This window comes from Bison bison, unplaced genomic scaffold (genome assembly GCF_000754665.1).
Source record: "Bison bison bison isolate TAMUID 2011002044 unplaced genomic scaffold, Bison_UMD1.0 scf7180017864142, whole genome shotgun sequence".
Taxonomy (NCBI): Eukaryota; Metazoa; Chordata; class Mammalia; order Artiodactyla; family Bovidae; genus Bison; species Bison bison.
Genome location: NW_011494714.1, coordinates 1,369,713 through 1,391,513, shown reverse-complemented (window position 1 = coordinate 1,391,513; position 21,801 = coordinate 1,369,713). Strand labels below are relative to the sequence as shown.

Sequence of the window (21,801 nt, the reverse complement as noted above, 5' to 3'; positions counted from 1 at the left end):
ATATTTCTTACCTTTCTGTTTTTATTTTGTATTGGCATGTAGTCGATTAATAATGTTGTGATAGTTTCAGGTGGGCAGCAAAGGGACGCAGCCATGCATACATGCATATGTATCCATTCTGCTCTAGACTCTTCTGTCTTCTTTTTAATAATTGTAAATCTAGCACAAAACTTTCTTCTGATCTAATGAAATAGAGTTTATTCTATGGCTGTTCCCCTGGTATCCAGAGGGAGAAAGAACCCCAGAAAAACTTTATAAATTGTGGTGTCATTTACTCTTTTGTATGACTGGTAATTTGAGAGCTCTCGATGATGACAACTGTTGGCTAAGCCTGAGGCCTTGCTTTTAATTGGAAAATTAAAATTCACATTTAAGAGATTTTTGAACAAATTTTTTCCTTCCTGAGTATTACCTACTTTAGTCAAGGCAAAAGGCCTGTCCTTGATCAACCACTAAAATGACTATTCTTTTCAGTCAGAGAAAGAAGAAACTAGGATAGGAAAAAAAAACGGATCTAGTATGTGTGCTGTCATTAAGGACCTCTACACTGAAGGCAAATAACAACGTTATACCCTGAAGGGCATGTTCACCAAAAGTAACTCTTTTTTGTCCTTTAACAGTTTTAGGTAATATTGTCATGATTTATATACATATTATGTAATCTTTTCTTACAGAAGAAGGTTCTGTTGGTCTAAAACCGCACTGTCCAACATGCAGACCACAAAGTCACATGTGCCTATTAAAATGTAATCAAAATTTAAAACTCAGGTGCTCAGTAGCCATATGTGGCAAGTGGTCAGCACAGATGCAGAACATTTCCACTACTGCAGAAAGTTCCAGCATGGACAGTGCTGCTCTAGAATCAAATTATTCAGCAAAATGTATATGAAGACACTTTGTAGATACTTTTAGTTTGTTCTCCATCTATCTGACATTGTTGTCTGTCTTTTTTGAACAAGAGTATGGAATAAATTTAAGGAAGCCCCATTCATGCCACTTCCCCCTAAAATATGTGGCTACAGTATGTTTCTCTAAAACTGTTTCTGGCCTGTTTGAAATTAAGAAAATATCACAGTTTACTTGATAGCAAATGTCAGACCATCTTCCCTGTATATTTACAGCATGTGAATTCAGGCTAATTTAAGCATAAAACAAACATTATTTGATAATTCAGAGAGGAAATCAATGAAAAATTTAAAGGAATTAGCCTTAAACTATATAATCTAAATTAGATTGAATTCATCTTAAAATTTCAATAAGAACACTAATATTAATGTTATTCCTCAGTGTATATATATTTGAATAATATTTCCTCATGTTTAACAACACTGATTTAGTCCAGATGATTTTTGACTTCAAGACACAGAGACACTCATTTGCTCATGTTTCTGTCCTCCTTTTCCTCAGTGCCGATTCCTCCCACCCCTCCTGAATTGGTCACATACTTGGTTCTTATTGCTTTCTATAACATTTCAATTAAACTTATCCCAGAATGCTCTAATACTGAGAGATTTTTGTTTCTGGGGCCCATCCAGAAGTGTGTATGACACAGCTTACACAGGTGGTTATAAGCTGTACTTAACTACAAACAAGAGAAGTGACAAGTTGCATTTGCCTCACATCCCAAATAGAATTTTTCTTGGCACAGACTCACTGAAATCTGATACAAATTGGTATTAGCATCATGTTTCCAGTATTCTCAACTGACTTTCCTTTGAATCCTCACACTTTTGATTTTTATTTTATTAAAAGAGCTTACTGTCAGCTTCAGAATTTCTAAACCATGCAGTATCTGTGAAACACAACAAAACGAGATTTTCAAATGATGCTGGTAATTTTCAAGAAGGTGTAAAGGACCCAGAAGGCTAGAAAAATTTCAAGATGAAAAATCACCTTATTTCAGAAACTTTCATAAGGTAACCGAATTGCACAGTGGAGACACAGCAGCACACAGTGGCATTATCTTTCATGATGAACCATCAAAGACATCTGTCTGTGAGTCAGGGCTCAACTTCTGCTTAAGGAGGAGGAGGAGGCAGGAGACAAGACAGTGGAGTAGGACATGAGCTCACCTCCTCGCACAAAAACACCAGAATTACAACTGATTGCTGAATAGCCGTTGACAAAAAAGGACTCAAAGCCACCAAAAAAGATATTCTACACCCAAAGAAGTCACAGTGAGATGGTAGGAATGCTTCTGTTTTATAATCAACTCCCATATCTGGTGGGAGGGTGACCCACAAACTAGAAAATAAACATATCACAGAGACTCTCCCGTAAGAAGTGAGAGTTCTGAGCCCCACATCAGGCTCCCCAGCCTGGGGGTCTGGAATCAGGAGAAAGAGCCTCCAGAGCGTTTGGCTTTGAAAACCAGTCGGGCTTGACTGTAGGAGCTCCACAGGACTGAGGGGAACAAGAGACTCCACTCTTGGAGGGTGCACACGAGGTTTCACATGCACTGGGACCCAGGGCAAAGCAGTGACTCCATAGGAGTATGGGCTAGACCTACCTTTGGGTCTTAAGAGGGGGTCCTGGGGAGGCGGGGGTCAGCTGTGGCTCACTGTAGGGGCAAGGACAGTGGTAGTGAACACCCCAGGGAAGGCTCATTATTGTGAGCTCTCCCAGAGGTGGCCATTTTGGCACCTGGCTCCACCCAACAGCCACCCATAAACACATCACTTGAGACAGCCCTGCCTATCAGAGGGACAAATCCCAGCTCTACCCACCAGTGGGCAAGTACCAGTCCCTGGACCAAACTCACCCACCAAGGGGAAGGCACCAGAACCAAGGAGAATTATAGTCCTGCAGCTTGGAAAATAGAGACCACAGATGCACAAAATTAGATACAATGAGATGGCAGAGAAATGTGTTCTAGATGAAGGAATAAGATGATAAAACCCAAGAACAACTAAGCGGAATGAAGATAAGCAATCTCCTGGAAGAAAAATTTAGAGTAATAATAGTAAAGAAGATCCAAGATCTCAGGAAAAGAATGAAGGCATAGACTGAGGGGATACAATAAAGAGCTAGATGCTTTAAAGAACAGAGATGAACAATAACTGACATGAAAAATACAGTAGATGGAATCAATAGTAGAATAAATGAGGCAGATGAAAAAATGACCTGGACACCAGATTGCTGAAAATCACTGCTATGGAACAGAATTAAGAAAAGAAATGTGGACAGTCCAAGAGACTTCTGGGACAGCATTAAATGTACCAGCGTTTGCATTATAGGGGTCCCAGAAGGAGAAGAAAGGGCCTGAGAAAGTATTTGAAGAGATAATCGCCAAAAAATTCCCTAAGGAGAGGAAACGCACACTCAAGTCCAAGTAGTGTGGACTCTCATACAGGAAAATCCAATGAGGAACACATTAAGACACACATTAGTCAAACTGACAAAAATTAGAAAATATTAAAAGCAACTAGGGAATTCCTGTCTGGTTATCAGCTGATTTTTTTTTTTTTTTTTAAGCAGAAACTCTGCAGGCCAGAAGGGAGTGGCATGATAATATTTAAAGTGACAAAGGGAAAAACACACAACCAAGAATACTCTACCCAGAAAGGCTCTTGCTTAGCTTTGACAGAGAAATCAAAAGCTTTACAGACAAGCAAAAGCTAAAAGAACTCAGCACACCCAATTCATCTTTACAACAAATAGGAAAGGAACTTTTCTAGACAGAAAAGTTAAGGCCACAAGTGAAAATGAGAAAATTACTAATGGGAAAGTTCACTGGGAAAGGCAACCACACAGTGAAAGTAGGAAATCAATCACACACAAATATCAAGACCAGCAATGGTGAGGAGAGTACACATGCATTTGAAATTAAGAGACTGGCAACTTAATCTTATATATATATATATAGAGACTGCTATATCAAAACCTCATGGTAATTGCAAGCCAAAAACTTATAAGATACACGCTCACAAAAAGAAAAAGTAACCCAAACCCAACACCAAAGATATTCATCAGGTCACAAGGGAAGGGAAGAAAAAAGACCTACAAAAACAAATCCAAAACAGTTAACAAAATGGCCTTAAGAACATATATATTGATAATTACCTTAAATGTACACAGATTAAATGCTTCATTCAGAAGACACAGATTGGCTGAATGGATATAGAAACAAGACACACACACATATATGCTGTCCTCAAGAGACCCACCTCAGATCTAATGACACATACAAACTGAAAGGGGATGGAGAAAGGTATTCCATACAAATGAAAATCAAAGCTGGAATAGCAATACTCATATCAGGCAAAATCAACTTTAAAATAAAAAATGTTACGAGAGACAAAAAAGGACAGTACAAAATAATCAGGATTAATCCAAGAAGATATAACAATTGTAAACATGCACCCAGCATAGCATTTGTCTTACACATTGAGGAACAGTCATAAAAGGAGAAATGGACAGTAACACAACAACAGGGGGGACTTTAACACCCCACTTACATCAATGGACAGATCCACACAGAAAATCAATAAGGAAACAGGCCTTAAATGACACATTAGGCCAAATGGACACCACATTACAGAACCTAGGGGACACAGAAAAAGCAATTTTAAGAAGGAAGTTTATAGTAAGACAATCTTACTTCAGAAAACAAGAAAAATCTCAAGTAAACAGTGTAATCTTACAGCTAAAGCAACTAGAGAAAGAAAAACAAAACTCAAAATTAGTAGAAGAAATCATAAAGATTGGAGCAGAAATAAATGGAGACAATGAAAACAGTAGAAAAGATCAGTGAAACTAAAAGTTGGTTCTTTGATTAACCTTTACCAGACACATTAAGGAAAAGAAAGGGAGAGGGCTCAAATCAATAAAATTAGAAATGAAAAACTAAGTTACAGTGGACATCACAGAAATACAAAGGATCACAAGAGACTACCGTAAGCAACTATATGCCAATGAAAGAGACAACTTGGGAGAAGTGGACAGATTCTTAGAAACGTACAACCTTCCAAGACTGAACCAGAAGAAATGTGAACAGGCCTATCCTAAATACTAAAAGTGACACTGTGATTTAAAAACTTCCAATAAACAAAAGTCTAGGATCAGATGGCTTCACAGGTGAATTCTATCAAACACTTAGAGACGACTTAATATCTATTCTTCTGAAACTATTACAAAATATTAGAGAGTAAGGAACACCGCTAAACTCAATTGAAAAAGCCACAATCACCCTGATGCCAAAACCAGATAAAGATACCACAAAAAAGAAAATTACAGGCCACTATCACTAATGAACACAGATGCAAAAATTCTCAACAAAATACTAGCAAACTGAATCCAATAATAATTAAAAGGATCCCTAACCATGATCACGTGGGATTTAGCCAGGGATGCAAGGATTTTTCGGTATCTGCAAATCAGTGTGATACGCCACATTAACGCATTGAAGAATAAAAACCCTATGATCATCTCAATAGATTCAGAAAAAGCTTTTGATAAAATTTAACATTCATTTATGATTAAAAAAATAAAGCTCTCCAGAAAGTGGGCATAGAGGGAACCTATATCAACATAATAAAGGCTACATACAACAAACCCACCGCTAACATTACACTCAACAATGAAAAGCTGAAAGCATTTCCTCTAAGATCAGGAACAAGATGTCCACTCTCACGACTTTTATTCAACATAGTTTTGGAAGTCTTAAGCCACAGCAATCAGAAGGAAAAAAAAATAAAGGGTTCCAAAAGAAGTGTCTGTTCTGAGATGATATGATATAATACCATACATAGGAAATCCTAAAGACATTACCAGAAAACCACTAGAGCTAATCAGTGAATCTGGTAGAGTTGTAAGATACAAAATTAAGACACAGAAATTTCTGGGATTTCTGTATACTAACAATGAAAGGTCAGAAAGAGAAATTAAGGAAACAGTCCCATGTACCGTCAACATCAAAAAGAACAAAATACCTAGGAATAAACCTGCCCAAGAAGGCAAAAGATCTGTACTCAGAAAACTATAAGACTGATGAAAGAAATCAAAGATGACACAGAGAGATACGCCATGTTCTTGTATTGTAAGAATCAATATAAAAACGACTCTACTACCCAAAGCAATGAATAGATTCAGTGCAATCCGTATCAAATAACCAATAGCATTTTTCACAGAACTAGAACAAAAAAAGTTTACAGTTTGTATGCAAACACAAAAGACTCCGGATAGCCAAAGCAGTCTTGAGAAAGGAAAAAATCAGAGCTGGAGGAATCAGGTTCCCTGACTTCAGACTGTACCTCAACTACAGTAATCAAAATAGTATGGTACTGGCACAAAAACAGAAATATAGATCAATTGGAACAAGATAGGAAGTCCAGAGATAAGCCCACAGACGTATGGTCAACTAATCAGTGACAAAGGAGGCAAGACTACACAGTGGAGAAAAGACAGTCTCTTCAATAAGTGATGCTGAGAAAACGACAGCTACGTGTAAAAGAATGAAACTAGAAGATTTTCTAACATTATACACAAAAATAAAATGGATTAATGACCTAAATGTAGGGTTAGATATTATAAAACTCTTAAGAGGAAAACACAGAACACTCTGGCATAAACTGAAACAATATCTTTTTGGATCCACCTCCTATAATAATGAAAATAAAAACAAAAACAAATGGGACCTAATTAAACTTAAAAGCTTTTGCATAGCAAAGGAAACCATAAACAAACCAAAAAAAACAACCCACAGAATGGGAGAAAATATTTGCAAATGAAGCCACCGACAAGGGACTAATCTCCAAAGTACATAAATAGCTCATGTAGCTCAATAACAAAACACCAAACAACCCAATCAAAAGCTTGGCAGTAAATCTAAACAGGCATTTCTCCAAAACAGACATACATATGGCCAAAATGCACATGAAAATATGCTCAACATCACTATTAGAGAAATGCAAACCAAAACAATGAAGCGGTATTACTTCACACCAGTCAGAACGGCCATCGTCAAAGTCTACAACGGTAAATGCTAGAGAGAGGGTGTGGAGAAAAGGGATCCCTCTTACACTCTTGCTGAGAATGTAAATTGGTGCAGCCACTGTGGAGAACTAACTAAAAATAGAACTACCATATATATGATCTAGCAGTCCCACTCCTGTACATATATCCAGAGAAAAGCATAATTTGAAAATATACGTGCACCCCAGTGTTCACTGCAGCACTGTTTACAATAGCCAAGACATGGAAGCAACCTAGATATCCACTGATAGAAGAATGGATAAAGAAGATGTAGTATATATATACAGTGGAATATCATTAAGCCATAAAAAAGAATGAAATAATGTGATTTGCAGGAACATGTACAGACCTAGAGATCATTATACTAGGTGATGTAAGTCAGATAGGTATCTGCCATGTATCACTTACATGTGGAATAAAAAAAAATACTGAATACAAAACAGAAGTAGAGTCAAATACATAGAAGACAAACTTATGCTTACTAAAGGGGAAAGTAGAGAGAGGGATAAATGAGTTTGGGATTAACAGATACACACTATTATATATAAAATAGATCACCACCAAGGACCTACTGTGTAGCACACTATACTCAGTATTTTGTAATAACCTATAAGAGAAAAGAATCTGAAAAAATATATATGTATGTATAACTGAATCACTTTGCTGTACACCTGAAACTAACACAATATTGTTAATCAGCTATACTTCAATAATAAATAAATAATAACCTTACTGTTAGCTTTAAAACATATATGATAGGATGTGGTTCTCTTTTTGTTTGCCGTTAATAACAATTAAGGGCACTATTTTATCTTGAATGGTTCATAGTGTGACTAGTTTTAGTTGAGTGATACACATTTATTTATTAAATGGGAATGGAAATGTGTAAAACTATTGCTTTTACATGCTTAAAAGTCTGCTTGGCTAGTATTTTGCTTTTGTGCTTTTTGGATTTGTAATTGTTAACGTTGTTAGTCACACTCGGTGGTGTCCGACTCTTTGCAACCCCATGGACTGTAGCCTGCCAGGCTCCTCTGTCCATGGAATTCTCCAGGCAAGAATACTGGAGTGGGTTGCCAGGTTAGTTTCCATTTAAAAAGGAACAGCGATGGTGAGAAACATAACTGACATTTGAAATCACGTAATTGAAAGGGTGTATATTGTGAGGCTAACCAGTCCATTCTAAAGGAGATCAGCCCTGGGATTTCTTTGGAAGGACTGATGCTAAAGCTGAAATTCCAATACTTTGGCCACCTCATGCGAAGAGTTGACTCATTGGAAAAGACTCTGATGCTGGGAGGGATTGGGGGCAGGAGGAGAAGGGGATGACAGAGGATGAGATGGCTGGATTGCATCACCGACTCGATGGACGTGAGTCTGGGTGAACTCCGGGAGTTGGTGATGGACAGGGAGACCTGGCGTGCTGCGATTCATGGGGTCGCAAAGAGTCTGACATGACTGAGCGACTGAACTGAACTGAAAATAACATCAGGTCTAAATCGTAACAAAAATATCATCCAAAAGGAAAGAAAATGTAGTTTAATATTACTAATACTGTAAATCAAAGAATCCTAAATAAAATGTTAGCAAGTAGAATCCAGGACTGTCCTAAAACAATAGAGATCAAGTAGGATTTAGTCCAATAATGCAAGACTGATTTAATATTAGAAAGTATAATTTATTGGGAGAAGAAAAATCAAAATGCCAAAATAGGTTTTGGTAAAATTCCAAATTCATAACTGATTAAAAGCAGCAAAAGCCCTTTTATCATAGGAATAAACATGTTCTTAACCTGTTGAAGATTATCCATTGAAAGCTATCAGTGATCATCCAGTTAAGAGTGAAGCACTGATGACTTTCCATTACAGTCAGGAATCAGCCAGGAGAACTACTGCTGTGGGACAAGGCAGTAGATAAGGAAGAGAAATAAGAATAAGTAATAACGAGGAAAGACTAAATTCTTACATACCTAGAACATTTCAAAAGAATCAGCTGGAAATTATGAAAGACTGTTTAATACTAGCTATCTCTGGAATACAGGACTGGGCAGGAGACCTGCTTTTTCTAGCACTCAACTTACAGAAATAAACACAGGTATTAATTTAATAAATAAGTTCTTAATCTGGAGCCAAAAAAGTTTAGTAAGATGGCCAAATAGAAAACAGGCAAAAAAAAAAAAAAATTAACCTTCTTATGCATAGCAAAAGATCCTATTCACAGTTGTATTCAAAAACTCTAAAGTACTTAAAGATAAATTTATTGAGAAATATGCAAGATGAAAAAATTGTAAAACTTTATAGAAGGACAGAAAAGGCCAGAATAAACAGCTGTGTCATATTCTTGGATGGGAAGACCCAATATGGTAGAGATGTCAGTTTCCCCCCAAATTACTCCCAAAATTCTGATTAGTTCAGAATTTCTTCTACAAGCAGATATTCTTAAGAGGAACTAATATGTTTTAAAACAAAAATAATGGAGCAGGACAGAGATAATGTAACTAGTGTCCTAGAGGCACTAATTTAACAGGTACAAGTTTAGAAAATATGTATATGGGAATTTACTATATGGCAAAGAAGACACTTCAAATTAGTGGAGAAAATAAAGAATTAGTTGTATAAGTGAAAATTTATTGGGAAACATTAATTTCATTCCTAATGTACATGTTTTCCCATTAACTTGAGGCTTTGAGATTTAGTGTGAAAAATAAAAAAGGACATCATAAGAAAACATCTTTATAATTGTAGGAGAGCACTTTCTAAGTATATCACCAAGGCTAGAAATTAATTAATTTAACTGTATAATGGTAAAAGATGCCATAAGCAAAGTGGAAAAGGAGTTAATAAACTGGAAATTAATATTTGTAACATATATATATATAAAGTACTTGGGCAAATACATGAATAAGAAAGAAATGCAAGACTTTCCTGATGGTCCAGTAGTTAAAAATCTTCCTGCCAATACTTGGGACACAGATTCAATCCCTGGCCTAGGAAAATACCACATTCCACGGGGCAGCTAAGCCTGTGCACCACAGCTAAGCCTGCACTCTGGAGCTCGTACTCTGCAACAAGAGAAGCCACCACAGTGAGAGGCCTGCGTGCCACAACTAGACAAAGCCCCAGTGCAGTCAAAAATAAATTTCAAAAAAAAGAGAAAGAAATACATGTGGTCAGTTTAACATCTGGAAAAATACTAAGTCTTAATTATATTCAGGAAAGTGTAAGTAAAGCAAAATTGGTCAAGATGATAAATACAGATTACATGCAGTATTAGCGAACGTTTCCTAAAGAGGGAACTCATATATTGGTGTTAGGATCAACAGCTGATCACAACAGTCCGATCCTACAGTTGTTGATTCTACAACTGACCAATAGCTAGGCCACAGAAAGAAAGCTACAAAATACTGTAGAGTCAAACACTGTCTATGGAAGTATGTATATAGAATTATCCCATGAATTCTTCCATTTGTATAAGACTTTTAAAAATATGTGACTAAAATTCTAGAGCAGTGTGCACCTGTTCACAGTGATTACCTTAGTGGGTGGTGGGATTCAGAAAGAAATGGAGCTATTTTTCATCTCTTTTATATATTTTTAACTTATTGTATCATTTTCATGTATTTGCTTTGGGGGAGTAAAACAAAATGTGGATTATTTATGCATACTTCCAAATTACTGCCCTGTTAGATTTATGTAGTACATAAAGTGATTCAGCAACTTTAACAAACTACTTTCATTTTCTGCTCTCTATAGGATACTATTTAACAGGTCTTTTTTTAAACATTTCTTTTTTTACAAGTCTTAATTTAAATTTTTGGCTGTACCCTGCAGCATGTCGGATCTCGGTTCCTCAGCCAGGGATCAAACCTGTACCCCCTGCATTGGAAGGCAGAGTCTTAACCACTGGACCACCAGGAAAGCCGCTTTAAAAACAGTTTATATATAATTTGTTAGACTGACACTTGGAAATATTATGCCCTGACGCCTTTAAGAATCTTAAGAGTTTCAGAAGCCACCGTGGCATACACACACACACACACACACACACACACACTTTTCCTCATGAAATGCAATGAAGTACAAGTGAAAAAGGTAACCAGTTTCCTCAGATCCTTAGTGAAGGTAAGTAGAGAACAACAAAACTTGGCTGAGGTGTGAGTGCTGGATGCCTTGTAGACTGGTCACTGACCGTGTGACTCACATCTATATATGAGCTCTGAGGTGAAATTCACACTCATGCTGCTGCAAAATATTAAAATGGAGTACATTTCAGGGTCATTCAGACTTTTCATATAGTTAAGACATCAAAGCAACTGTCAAATCCTGTGAATGTCAAGGAGATGTTTCAAACAAAGAAGTCTTTGTATGTTTATTGTAAAATTGGGGGGAAATTCAAAAGAGCACAAAAAAGGAAAGCAAACGTCCCTTATAAGCCTATTTCCAGAAATACCATGGTTATGAATATTTTAAAATCTCATTTAAAAACCTTTATAAAAAGGCAGCAGTTGAAGCTTTAGGAATGATTGTGAGTTGTCACTTTTTAACCCATAGAAACCTTGACAGACAGGCCTTAATTTTCCAGATGAGCTAAAGAAGCTTTCTAAAATTCATAGGAAGATAACTGTGGTAGTGGGGGTAGTTTTCCACAAACCTGGCAAGGATTTACAGTGTCATTTATTGAAACTCCTGGAGGCTGGCCCTGGCACAGCAGTCTACTGACCATCGTCTGGGTTTAGCCGCAGGTGTGGGCTTCCTGTGGCGGTTCCAGGGAGAGTTGAGAGAACACAGAGAGGGCTCCTAGAAGCAATTGGGTCACCCTTTTTTAAACTGAGTGTTGTACATGCCAGGCTCAGCTGGTACTGAATTGTCTAATGGGCATTTCATGTCTTCTGTTTCATTTCGGTATATTGTGTATGGCCTCACTTGAAATGGAGGGAACTCTGTACTATTTTGTGCATAAGTTGGCCGTGGGACTACTTCCTTGTCGGTTACCCCATAAGTTTAAGCCTCTCAAAAATTCAAGAGGAATAAAAACACAAAGGAAGAAAATGTTGGAAAAGCAAAAAGATGCTGGCGGAGGTTGAAATTATGTCAGGGAGAAGAGAAGGCCCGGAAGGTTGCTGGAGGGAGGGGCTCTGTTTCAGATAAGGAGCAGCTGATGCAGGGCCGAGGCCAGGTGCAGAGGAGGCTCAGGGGGTGCGAGTGGGAAGCGGGCTTGGCCTCCCGGTGGAGGGGGGCTGCCCTGTGGCTGCAGAGGCACCGCCAGTGTGGCAAGGAGGGAAAAACAGGGCAGTCCAGAAGACCTATGCATTTTACATTTTGGTCTCAAAAATGCAAATGAGTTGCTGGGAACCGATATATTCTTTCACTAATCTCAACATTCAGAAGGGTATCAAATTCCTGAAATTAGAGGTTCTAAATAATTATCATAAGACTTTTACAGTGCCTACCTACGAACTCACTAGTATCTCCCTCTGAACAACTGCATGCTTCCATACAGGAAAGTGGTTCAGTGCAGGTTAAATATAGGGGAAAATGCTGCCCTACCATCAAGTTGATTTCTCAGTGTTGCGTGGCTGGGGAGACCTAGAGAAGGGTGTCTTGCTAGCAAATCATAAAAGCACCTGGTTAATATGGGATAGAGAAGCTGAGTAACCAGGCATCTCAGAGTCATCATTCTTGCCTTCTCTCTTCTTCATGAAAGTTTTAGGCAGATACTGATTTTCATTTATTTTTTTTTAAAAACTTTTTTTTTTTTAAATGCTGGTAAAATATACATAAAATTTACCACGTTAATAATTTGTAGGTGTACAATTCAGCAGCAGCCAGTAAACTCACAATATTATGCAACCATCACCACTATTTCCAGAACTTTTAAAATCACCCCAAACAGAAAATGTACTAATTAAACAATAACTCCCCATTCCTCTCTCCCAAGCCCTGGTACCTCTGTTCTACTTTCCATGAATCGTACTATTATCCTTCTGTGACTGGTGTATTTCACTTGGCATGATGTTTTCAAGGTTTATTGTTACTGTGGCACGTATCAGAACTGCCCTCCTTTTTAAGGCTAATGCTCCATTGTACATATATATGACATTTTGTTTATCCATTAATCTGTTGATGTAAACTTGGGTTGCTTTTACCTTTTGGCTATTATGAAAAATGTTGCTGAAAACATAAAGTGTGCAAATATCTGTTTGAGTCCCTGCTTTCGGTTCTTCTGAGAATATACCTAGGAGTAGAACTGCTAGAATATGGTAATTCTTTAATTTTTTGAGGTACTGTCAGACTGTTTTCCACAGTGGCTGTACTGTTTTACATTCCTGCCAGCAATGCATGAGGATTCTAATTCTACATCTTCCAAGACAATAGAAATGAAAACAAAAATAAACAAATGGGATCCAATCAAACTTACAAACCTTTGCACAGCAAAATAAACCAGAAACAAAATGAAAAGACAATCTACAGAATGGGAGAAAATATTTCCAAACAATGTGACCGACAAGGGATTAATCTCCAAAATATACAGACAGTTTATACAACTCAACAACAAAAGCAATTCAACAGAAAAATGGGCAGACAGTGTAAATAGACACTTCTCCAAAGAAGAAACACAAATGGCCAACAGGCACATGGAAAGATATTCAACATCACTAATTATTAGAGAAATGCAAGTCAAAACTACAGTGAGGTACCACCTCACACAGGTCAGAATGGCCATCATTAGAAACCCTGCAAATAACAAATGCTGGAGAGGGTATGGAGAAAAGGGAATAATCCTCCTATACTGTTGGGAATGTAAGTTGGTGTAGCCACTAGGGAAAATAGTATGGAATATTCACAGAAAACTACAAATAGAATTGCTGTATGGTCCAGCAATCCCACTCGTGGACACATATCCAGACAAAACTCTAATCCAAAAAGATGCGTGCACCCCTATTCACAGCAGCACTGCTCACAACAGCCAAGATGTGGAAATAACCTAAATGGTCATTGAGAGATGAATGGATGAGGAAGATGTGGTACATATACACAACAGAATACCACCCAGACATAAAAATGAATGGAATAATGCCATTTGCAGTGACATAGATGAGATCATTTTAAGTGAAGTAAGCCAGAAAGAGAAAGACAAATGATACATGGTATCACGCATGTGGAATCTAAAATAGGACACAAACGAACCTATCTGTGAAATAGACTCACAGAGCACAGACCTGTGGCTGCCAAGGGGGCGAAAGCAGGGGGAAGGATGGAGTGGGACGCTGGGGTTATCAGGTACAAAGCTATTGCATACAGAATGGGTAAACACTAAGGTCCTAATGTACAGGACAGATAACTATATATTCAACACTCTTATGATAAGCCATAATGGAAAAGCATTTTTAAAAAGAATATATATATATATATATAAAACTGAATCACTTTGTTATACAGCAGAAATTAATACAACATTGCAAATCAACTATACTTCAATTTAAAAGAAAAAAGAATGCATGGGGGAGGGTTCCAACTCAAGACGGTGACACAGGAAGATCCTGAGCTTACCTCCTTCCATGGATGCACAAATCTCCAGCTACGTATGGAACAATTTGCTTTGAAAAAACCCTAAAAACTAACAGAGACTCCTGCAGGTTGGGCAAGTAAGAAAGAAACCAGATTGTAGTGGGTAGGAGAGGCTGAGACATAATCTCACCATGAGCCCTCACCCAGAGCTTCTTTCTAAGGAGGGAAGGGTTTGAAACCCACCCAGGCACCCCAACTTTTAAGGCCCGCACCTGGGAGGTGAGGCCTCAAAATACATAGCTTTGAACACTGGCAGGGCTTGCATCCACCAGGCCCACGAGACGTGGAAGTGGCTCCTAAAGGGCTCAAGCACAGGCTCTCATCTTAGGGCTCCACGCTGAAGCAGCCATTTGAACAGCACCAGACTTGCCTCTGAAGCTTATCTGCTGGTCTTAAAGCATCAGCCTGAGAGGCAGGGGCCTGCTGGGATTCCCTCTAGGGATGGAGGCTGGAAGGTACCCCCTTCATGCTCTTCTGCCTTGGTGAACCCTGCAGATGCCGTGTTTTGTATGTGGTTTTTGTTTGTTTGGGGGGTGCCATCTTTATAGTCTGTTTCTGTTGGGCTCCAGCCAGCAGGCACCATCTTGAGGCTGTCCTCTGCCACTCTCCAGAGCACCAGCATCTCTTGGAGGGGACTTTTACATGTGTCAGCTCCCACCCAGGGATGCCCCTTGATCACCTGGCATGCATTCCTGGGCCCCGTGAGACTATTAACAGTGGAGAGACAGTTCTTGGCCAACTGCCATCCCCACAGCATTGCACAGAAACAGAAAACAGACTGAAATTCACCCAGTCTTGAGACTGCTTGTGCGGGAGCCTTGGCCTGAGGGGCAGGCTTCCAATCTGGCACAGTCCTAGGGGTCGACAGAGTTGCTCTCAGGGAATGGAGGCCAGTGGATACAACCTTTGTGCTCACCTTCAGCCTTGCCCTAGCTCACCAGTATCTTCCAGCAAGAGGCTTACACCCTTATCTGGCCCTCAGGTTTTTGTAGGTGCTTTCAGGGGACACCTTTATATCACCTGACTCTGGTGGCCAGCAGGGGTCATGCTCACAGGTCCCACAGGACTGTAACCAATGGAGCAACAGCTCTTAAACAACCATCCCCCTCTAGGCACAAGAAGCAACGGACTAGGAGCTCAGCCTTTCTTTGAAAAAGGCCTATTAGCACATCATCATAGCTGCAGCATATGAAGGGTAGGCTTTTAATTAAACACACATCTAAGGCTCACAATAATCCTTTCCAGAGACTGTGGACGGTGAGTGAGGTCTTCTCTTGCCGTGCCCCACAGCTCCAGTATCTCCTGGAGGGCAGCTTTCACACACATCTGCTGCTCCTTTTTTTATGGCTGCAGCCTATGGGATGCCCCTTGATTGCCTGTCTCCAGAGGCCCGGGGAGGGGGGCGGGGAGGGCTTGGGTTCCTTGGTCACACAGGACTGTAACAATGTAGGCCACCACCCCCAGGGCGCTTCACAGACAGCCGACTAAAACACACCCAAGTCTTCCTGTGAAATAGGCCAATCTCCCTATCCTAGAGCTTTGGCCTGAGGGGCAGGCTTCTGGTTTGACATAACATCTAGGGGCTTACAGAAATCCTCTCAGGAAACATAGGCCATGGAGGCCATCTCATAGATCACTGGTATCTTCTAGAAAAGTTTATACCCTCATCTGGACCCCAATTTTTTGGACTCTGGTGGGAGGGACACCTCTGGATCCCATAGGACTGTATACATTTGCATGCTTTAAAATCTGCTGCCTGAGATTCTTCCCTTTGGGAAAAATGACAGGTCTTGGCATACCGTCAACTCCTGAGAACTATTAACAATAAAATAGGCAGCTGTTTAGACAATCAGAAAGCTCTGAGAGACAGCCAACAGTTAGAGCATGGTTAGGCAGTAAGGTTCATCTCCTACACAAAATCCACTCCTTCAAGACTGGGGAGTTGGCTCTTGTATCTAATGCATAGAGTCAAGCCAAAGGACTATGGTCCAAATGAAAGAAAAAGATAAAGCCTCATTAAAACAAACAAACAAACAAACAAACACCTTAAATAAACAGATAAGTAGTTGACCTGATAGAGTTCAAAATAATTGTCATAAAGGGGAAGAATGGGTGAACAAACAGAACTTCAACAAAGAGAAAATACAAGTACCAAGTATTGAAGTTGCAGAACATTTGCATTACAGAAGTGCCAGAAGGAGTAGAGAGAGGAAGGAGCAGAAAACTTAACTTTGAAGACATAATTGCTGAAAATGCCCCTAATCTGGGGAAGAAAACTTGACATCCAGATCCAGGGAGCCCAGGGAGTTCCAAAAATACTGAACCCAAAGTAATTCACCAAGACACATTATAATTAAAATGTCAAAAGTTAAAAACAAGGAGAGAATCTTATTTTTCAGCAGACACTTTGCAGGCCAGAAAGGAGTAACACAACATACCTAAAGTGCTGAAAGAAAAGAAAATTCCATCAAGAATATTCTACCTGGCATATTTATCACTCACAATTGAAGGCAGGATAGAGTTTTCCAGACAGGCAAAAGCTAAAAGAGTTCACCACCACTAAACTGACTTTATAAGAAGTGTTAAAGAAACTTCTTTAAGACGAAAATAAGATGTTTTAATTACAAAAACATACAAAAGTGTAAATCTGTCAAAGGTAAATATATAGTAAAAGGAGTGGATTCATCACTTATAAAACTAGTATGAAGGTTAAAAGAAAGAAGTAGTAAAAATAACCATAACTGCAATAAATAACTGTTAAGGGATACACAGTATAAAAGGATGTGATTTAAAATATGGGCAATAAGAAATTTAGAATGTGTTTTAATGTATTATCAACTTAAAATAGATTGTTATAAAGTTTTAACTCTTTCATATGTAAGCCTCCTGGTAACCACAAAGTAAAAACCTATAGTAAATACACAAAAGATGAGAAAGAAATTTAAGCATACCACTAAAGAAAGCCATCAAACCACAAAGGAAGAGAGCAAGAGGAGAACAGAAGGGAACTATTATAAAACAGCCAGAAAACAATTAAGAAAATAGTAATCGGCAATACCCATCAATAATTATGGTTAATTATGTCAAAAACTAAATGTAAATGTACTAAGTTCTCCGGTCAAGAGACAGAGCAGCTGAATGGGTTAAAAAAACAAGACCCACGTATGTGCTGTCTAGAAGAGACTCACTGCAGATAATAAGGACTCAGAGTGAAAGTAGAAGGATAGAAAAATATACTCCATGCAAATGGAAAACCGAAGGAAAGCTAGGGTAGGCATCAGACGAAATGGATTTTAGAACAAAGACTGCAATAAGAGACAAAGATGGGTGTTATATAATGATAAAGGGGTCAGCCCAACAAGAGGATGTGACATTTGTAAATACTTAGGCACCCAACGCAGGAGCACATGTCTTATATAATACAACTATTAACAGACTTAAAGTGAGAAACAGCAATACAATAAATAGCGGGGACTTTAATGCCCCAATTATTTCAGTGCATAGACCATCCAGACAAAAAATCCATAAGGAAACACTGGCTTTAGATGATACATTAGATCACATAAATGTAACAGACAGACATACAACATTCCATACAGAAGCAACAGAATACACATTCTTAAGGGCATAAGGAATATTCCCCAGGTAAATCACATTTTTGGCCATAAGACAAGTTTTTTTTTTTTGGTGGGGGGGGGGAGGCCACATCACATGGCTCGTGGGATCTTAATTCTGGACCAGGGATCACACTGGGTCCTCAGAAGTGAAAGTGTGACTTCCTCACCACTGGACCACTAGGAAGTTCACCAAACAAGTCTTAATAAATTTAATAATGCTGGAATGCTATCAAACATCTTTCACACCCATGATGGTATGAAAATAGAAGTCAACTACAAGAAGAAAATTGGAAAAGTGACAGATGCGAAGATGAAAACCACTTGCTGCTGAACAACTGGTAGGTCAAAGAAGAAATCAAAAGAGAAATCAAACAATATTTTCAGAGAAATGAAAAAGGAAATACAACACACCAAATTCATAGGATGCAGCAAAGGCAGTTCTAAGAGGGAATGTACATGTATGCTTAGCCATGTCTGACTCTTTGTGACCCTATGGACTGTAGCCTGTCAGGCTTCTGTGTCCATAGGATTTCCCAGGCAAGAATCCTGGAGTGGGTTGCTGTTTCCTTCTCCGGGGGATTTTCCCAACCCAGGGATCAAACCCATGTCTCCTATGTCTCCTGCACTGGTAGGCAGATTCTCTACCACTGCTCCATCTGAAAAGCTCATTAAGGGGGAAGCTCATAGTAATAAATGCCTACCCTCAAGAAACAAGAAAAAATTTGAATAACATAGCTTTATACCTCAAGGGACTAGAAAAAGAACAAAAAATGAAATCCAGAGTTACTAGAAGGAAGGAAATAACAAAGATCAGAGCAAAAATAAATGAAATAGAGACAAAAAAGACAATAGAAAAGATCAGTAAAACTAAATGCTGATTCTTTGAAAAGACAAACTAAAGCGCCAAACCTTTAGCTGTGATTTACCAAGCAAAAAAGACCGAGGACTGGGAATTCCCTGGCAGTCCAGTGGTTAGGACTCTGTGCTTCTACTACAGGGGGCATGGGCTCAGTATCTGGCTAGGGAACTAAGATCCTGCATGCCATGTGGAGCGATCAAGTAAATAATTAAATAAAAGGCATATTAAAACCAATTTTTAAAAAGAGGACTCGAATAGATAAAAATCAGAAATGAAAGAGGAGACATTACAACCAATACCACAGATATGCAAAGGATAATAAGGGACCACAATGAACAATTACATGACAACAAATTGTACAATACAGATGAAATGGATAAATTCCTAGAAACATAAAACCTACCAAGACTGAATTATGAAGAAACAGAAATCTCAACAGACCAATTACTAGTAAGGAAACTGAATCAGTAATCAAAGCCTCCCAACAAAGAGCATCCAGGACCAGACAGCTTCACAGGTGAATTCAACTAAACATTCAAAGAATACAATCCTTCTCAAACTCTTCCAATAAACAGGAGAGAAAGGAACATTTCCAAACTCATTTTACAAAGTCAGCTTTACCTGATAACAAAATCACACAAGGACACAAGAAAAGAACATTAGAGGCCAATACCCCTGATGAACAAAAACACAGAAAACCTCACAAGATACTAGGATACATGATTCAACAATACATTGAAAGTATCATATACCATGATCATGTAGGATTTATTTCAGGGATGCAAAGTGATATACCACATTTACAAAATGAAGGATAAAAATCATATGATCATTTCTATAGATGAAATTAAAAATTGAGAAAATTCAACATCCACTTTTGGTAAAAACTCTTAAAGTGGGTGTAGAGGGACTATTCCTCAACATAATCAAGGTCATATATATCAGGTCTGGTTTTCCCAGGTGGCACTAGTGGTAAAGAACCCTCCTGCCAGTGCAGGAGATAGAAGAGACATGGGTTTGATCCCTGGGTTGGGACGACCCCCTGGAGGAGGGCATTGGCAACCCACTCCAGTATTCTTAACTGGAGAATCCCCATGGACAGAGGAGCCTGGAGGGCTACAGAGAATCCCCTTGGACAGAGGAGCCTGGCGGGCTACAGTTCATAGGGTCACAGAGAGTTGGACATGACTGAAGTGGCGTAGCATGCATGCACACATGCCAGGCCCACAGCCAACATCATACTCAGTGGTGCAAAGCTGAAATCGCTTCTTCTAAGATGAGGAACAAGGTAAGCATGTTCCCTTACACCACTTTTGTTCAATACAGTACTGGGAGACCTAGCCATAGCAGTTAGGCAAGAAAGAAAGGGCATCCAGATCAGAAAGGAAGATGTAAAACTGCCACTGTTTGCAGATGACATGTTATATGTATAGAAAATCCCAATGACTCCATAAAAACCAAAACCTGTTAGAATAAAGCAAATTCAGTAAGTTGTAGGATACAAAATCAGTATACAAAAATCTGTTGCATTTCCATAATATGTTAATATTGAACTCTCAGAAATTAAGAAAACAATCCCAGGGCTTCCCTGGTGGCTCACTGGTACAGACTCCACCTGCCATTGCAGGAGACTGGGGTTCGATCCCTGATCTGGGAAGATCCCACATCCTGCAAAGCAAGTAAGCCCAGGAGCCAAAACTACTGAAGCCTGTGTGCCTCAGAGCGCCTGTTCCACAAGAGAAGCCACCGCAAATGAGAAGCCCATGCACTAGTCCCTGCTCGCTGCAACTAGAGAAAGTCCACGTGTGGCAGTGAGGACCCAGCACAGCCAAAAATAAATAAATAAAATCTTCTTTTAAAAAGAAAGCAATCCCATTTACAATTGCATCAAATGGAATAAAATACTTAGAAATAAATCCAACCAAGGATGTAAAAGACATGTACTTGGAAAACTATAAGACATTAGTAAAAGAAATTGAAGATGACACTAACAAACGGAAAGACATACTGTGCTCACAGACAGAAGAATCAGTGGTTAAAATGGCCATACTACCCAAGGCAATCTGTAGAGTCAATGCGATTCCTATAAAAATACCAGTAGCACCATTCACAGAACTAGAACAAATAATTCTAAGATTTGTGTGGAGCCACAAACAACCCCAAATAGGCAAAGCACTCTTGAGCGAAAAGAAAAAGCTGGAAGTATTATGCTCCCTGACTTCAAATTATAATTCAAAGCTACGGTCATCAAAACAGTATAGTATTCACACAAAAACAGACGTACAGATCAATGGAACAGAATAGAGAACCCAGAAATAAATCATGTATACATGGGTCAGTTAATATATGACAACAGAGACAAGAATACACAATGGAGAAAGGACGGTCTCTTCAATAATGGTGTTTGGAAAACTGGACAGCCATATGTAAAAGAATGAAACTGGACCACTAACTTACACACCAATTAATTCAAAATGGATTAAAGAATTGAACATTAAGACCTGAACCCTAAAATCCCTGGAAGAAAACATATGCAGTCAGTTCCTTGACATCAGTCTTGGTGATGATTTTTTGGATCTGACTGCAAAAGCAAAGGCAACAAAACGAAAAACACACGGGACCACATTAAAATAAAAGCTTCTGTAAAGCAAAGGAAATCATCAACAAAATGAAAAGGCAGCCTACTGAATTTGCATCATGTATCTGATAAGGAGTTAATATCTAAAATATATTTTAAAAATTTTGCACAACTCTATAGCAGGAAAAAAAAAACCTGATTATAGTC

General features: G+C 38.7%; 1 protein-coding gene across 2 annotated transcripts in view; it reads left to right on the top strand.

Moving 5' to 3' along the window:
- USP3 (ubiquitin specific peptidase 3) overlaps positions 1 to 21,801 on the top strand; it is a 103,294-nt gene that overhangs the window by 69,635 nt on the left and 11,858 nt on the right. The window lies entirely within an intron of this gene.